General features: G+C 39.4%; 1 long non-coding RNA gene across 1 annotated transcript in view; it reads left to right on the plus strand.

Annotated features, from left to right (window-relative positions):
• Positions 1-4,247: 4,247 nt before the first annotated feature.
• The window catches only part of LOC117795730, a 21,618-nt gene continuing 21,313 nt past the window's right edge, over positions 4,248-4,552 (plus strand). The window contains exon 1 of the long non-coding RNA XR_004619875.1: positions 4,248-4,504. This is a non-coding gene — a long non-coding RNA (uncharacterized LOC117795730). The remainder of the gene's footprint in view (positions 4,505-4,552) is intronic.

Here is a 4,552-nt window from a genome sequence, read left to right on the forward strand (position 1 = left end):
CATTGAAAAGAGCAAGTTGCAGAAAGTCAAACATAGCACCACTAATGTAAAAATTTTAAACATACAGAACATTGCTATTTATTGTTTGTGGCTACTTACATGTGCAGTAAAACTTTAAAACTAGATACAGGAATAATACTCACCTACCTAAAGAGAGAAATTACCTCTGGGAGTGGGGGTGGGAAGAGACAGAAATGGACTTTAGTGGTATCTGTGACATTTTATTACCCAAAAAACATCAGGCACAGTCTGAAGCAAATGGGGGGGGAAACATTAATATCTGCTAAATCTGTGTGGTGGGTTACTTTTCTGTATTTCTAAATATTTCCTAATTTAAAGTAAATTTTTAAAGTGATTACAAGTGGCCAAATAAACCAGGAGCTATATATTAAAATGATGTTCAAAACTGAATCTCCAAGATCAAGAGAACTAATCTCAGTTAACAATAAAAGAGCTATCAGAAGACTCAGTCCTTTGCCACTGACTCACATACAGATTAGAATAAGATCTACTTTACAGTACGAACAGGCTTGTTTATGTAGCAAAGTTCAGAGAAGTTTCATAGATAATTTACTACTCATGATCACATTTGTCCAGGTTGTATTGGACAATATCAATTATCCAGAACCAGGAAGTTAAAAAAAGAAAAGAAAGAAAAGAGCCTGTATAAAAGCCAGAATAGATGATACAAAGTCCATACAATAAAGCTCATTCCCTTCACACAGAAAAGAGTCCATCAAATCCTCATTTAAAAATTTCTTTTTAAGGCCACACAAGCTTTTTATCTGGTTACTTAGACTTCTTCAGATCAAGTTCACTAAGACAGAAGAGGGAATAAATTGCACAACAGGCAGCAACAAGGCATAGTAAGCAGCAAGAAGTAATAACCTAACAGTAAGAAAAACAAACAAAAAAACTCTAAAGAACAGATATGAAACTAATAAATTTCAGTGCATAGTTTTGGGTAATCTGTGGTTACAAATATCAGTGACAGATGTCCAGGATGATGTCCAGTATTTTAAAAAAGAAGAAATGAAATAAGCCTAGATTATAAGGAACTACAATTTAAAAAAATAATAATTTTTGGAATGTTTCCATCCAAATCAGTAAATATTTTTTAAAGTCTAAGTACCTCAAAGGGTAAGCTTCATTTATCTATAAAATTCACTGCAAAACTCACTGCCAGATGAATAGTAGATAGAGCTTAACATAATGAAAGTTTCTTATATTGAGGTGTTTCCTCATACATATTTCAAGAAACAATAGAAGATCTGAACAAGTTCAATTTCTTATCACCAATCTTTCAAATTTAATTTCTTTCTTTTTTTTTAAGATTTTATTTATTTATTTGACAGAGAGAGAGGAAACACAAGCGGGGGGGGGGGGGGGGGGGGGGGGGAGAGGGAGAAGCAGGCTTCCCGCTGAGCAGGGAGCCCAATGAGGGGCTCGATCCCAGGACTCTGGGATCACAACCTGAGCCAAAGCCAGACTTAACAACTGAGCCACCCAGAAGGCGCGCCTCAAATTTAACTTAAGATCATTTAGTGATCTAGCACAATGCTGCACAAGTTATTAATTTTATCACTTTTTTAAGTAATAAGCAACCAAAATGACTGCATAGAAAATATGCAAGGGGTGCCTGGGTGGCTCAGTCAGTTAAGCACCAACTCTTGGTTTCAGCTCAGGTCGTAATCTCGGGGTCATGGGATTGACCCCATGTGGGGCTCCACACTCAGTGCAGACTCTGCTTTATCTTTCCCTCTCCCTCTCCCCCTCCTCCCTTGCCCCCGCACACTTACAATACCCCCTTCTCTCTCCAATAAATAAATAAATCTTAAAAAAAAAAAAGAAGAAGAAGAAAATATGCAGAATTTGGGCAGAAAATGCCATAACACCGGGTTGACAATAACATTCATTTAGGTGCCAAGTTTTAGCCTGCCAAACAAACTACTATATCTATAACTCTCCTCTAAGTGCCAATTTAGTCATCACCAACATGAATATTCTGTTGGCAAAGGCCAGGGATTGTCTACTATATCCTGACTTCTGGCCTTAAAGGATGAAGTTAATTTTTTTGGCACAGGTTAAATATTTCCATAAGAGAAAGCCCAATTACTGCATCAACCACAATACACTCATAACAAGGAATTGCAGCCACTCTCATACAAACATCTTATATGTTTTTTAATTATCCACAAAGCAAGAGAGTCTGAATTCAAACTAGTTACAAAAATTCATTGCTCTCAAGTATCCTAACATAAAGGGGGTGCAGGGGAAAGGTGACAATGTCCTATTTCTCTAGGCCCATGGTAACACTTTTGCAAAACTTGCTGACCTAGACCACACACACTTATGTAAAAGGCAACTACTTTTAAAGTCAATGCACACTGACTAATTTCTTCACCTTCCCCAGGAGTCCACACCCCAGACCAGGTTAAAAATCCACTAAGTTTCTAACCTGTACAAATACTCTGGGCTTATCATAAAATGTTGCAACTAAAGCAACCAAGCAACTTGTATACTTTGCGTAATACGATTCCAACTGTTAGGAAACTGACCCAATACCAGTTATAAATCTAGATTTCCAGAGATATAATCCTGTCCACATTTTTAGATTTCCACAATAAGACACCATCTAATGCCACAATTCAAACTTACTGCTCCAATCCATGGATCTCAAAAACACAAATATATGCTTTTTACTACTGTTAACTTTTCACCAACATTAACTCCTTTACTGTCCCAAAGGTGGCAATCTGTACAATTAAAAAGTCCAATCATTCTTTAATAAAACCTGTTAGAATTCACTTTCATACCATCTTTCATTTGTGTGGCCACCTAGCCTGAAAAGAATTTCTGAAAAGAACTGCTCTGAAAAGCTCCTGTTACTAAAAAAGATTTATTTTCTTATATCAAATTAACAATTCCCTGTTAAAATCTAGTATATTACCATGTGCTCCCTCAATGGCCCAAAGCAGCCTTCCACATATTTCTCATTACTTTGAAAAAACAAGGAGAAAACAGGTAAGGAGAAGCACGTCACTGCATCTTGTTCTGTCCTAACACTTAAAATCATCACTTCCTAATAATCACTTAAAAATCTTTATTGACAATTTTTTTCCTGAAAATTTTCTCTAAATATATATACCTCTCAAAATTATGAACCGGTGACACTAACTAATGAGGTAAAGAAATAAATTATTTTTTACATCTTAGTCTTTTCACATAATGCGAACTCATTCATCATAGGTCCTTCTTCCCGAAGGTTTGCCAAGTCACAAGACACACTACTGTTTACAATTCCTCCCATCTGCCCCCTGCCAATATATATCAAACACTCTAGTCACTTGGCTTAAACAAAGTCTCCCAAATAACCCTCTCAAATCCTAATTTAGACTGAAGATACACTCATTCTGATTCATATTCTTAATGGAAATTTTTTAAATCACTTGACTTTCCAAGGGGTAAGTTTTGCCTTTTGATGCAGCCGGACCCTAGGGCCCTCATGTTTTCACACAAGCACTCCATATATGACAGTACACTTTTTAATTCTACACGTTCAGACATATTTTCAATCTGAGTACTCAGCTTTCAAAGACAACTTCAAACTTTCAATTCATTCCAACACTATACATTTCTTTCATTTCACTGCTATATACACCCTGTTCTTTAAGGTTGAGGCCTACTGGTTTCTCCTCTCTGACTGCAGTAGAAAAAGAAATGAAACAGAATATATTTACCATCATTCTTTTTAAAAATAACTACTAAATAGTTCCCATTTTTCATCACCGACTTCACATAATACATCATATAACACAGTATGTCACAAATGTCTATTGTTCGGGATTTTTATGGGGCATCAGTACTAATAGTCTCCAAAATCAAACAATACTTCAGATAATGTTGGGGGGGGAGCATGATTCACCAAAAACTGCAATGGAGAGTAATGGAATATTTTCAACAGTGGTATGCTAAAACTAGCAGCTTCTTTCGGGGGAGATACTGCTAAGCAACCATCGTTGTAACAATAAATCCACCTGCTTCGCAGGCTGCGCTAGGAAGATGGGAGAAAAAGCGGAGATGGGGTCCTCCTTCAGCTTCTCTAGAGGTTAGGAGAGAACAAAGTCACTGCTGCACTGTCACTTGAGGGGAAGGGGAAGGGGGAGGGGGCGGATCATCTTGGAAACCCAGCCCCTGGGCCGGAGCAGGCGGGGAGAACTCAGCAAGGCTGCCTGGGATTAGCATTCTCCTTCTCACCCTCTCCCCCCTTCTAGAATCTCCCCTTCTCGCTAACGCGCGGCGGCCGGAGTCCCAGATGACCGCCCCCTTCCAATGTGTCCTCCGTGGGGCGTAGAGAGAACCAGAGGAAAGAACTGAGTCAGGAGGTTGAGACAGAGCGTGGACTCCGATGGCCCCTCTGGCCTCCCCCAACAGCCTCCAGCCTCGCCCAGAACACTACCAAGCCCGGAAGGGCCGGGGGTCGGGGAGGGGACGCCCCGCACAGGTGTGCTCTCCCGGGNCCGGGGGGGGGGAGGTCGGGGGGGCCCTCAGG

Source organism: Ailuropoda melanoleuca, chromosome 13 (genome assembly GCF_002007445.2).
Source record: "Ailuropoda melanoleuca isolate Jingjing chromosome 13, ASM200744v2, whole genome shotgun sequence".
In the NCBI taxonomy this organism is placed as follows: domain Eukaryota; kingdom Metazoa; phylum Chordata; class Mammalia; order Carnivora; family Ursidae; genus Ailuropoda; species Ailuropoda melanoleuca.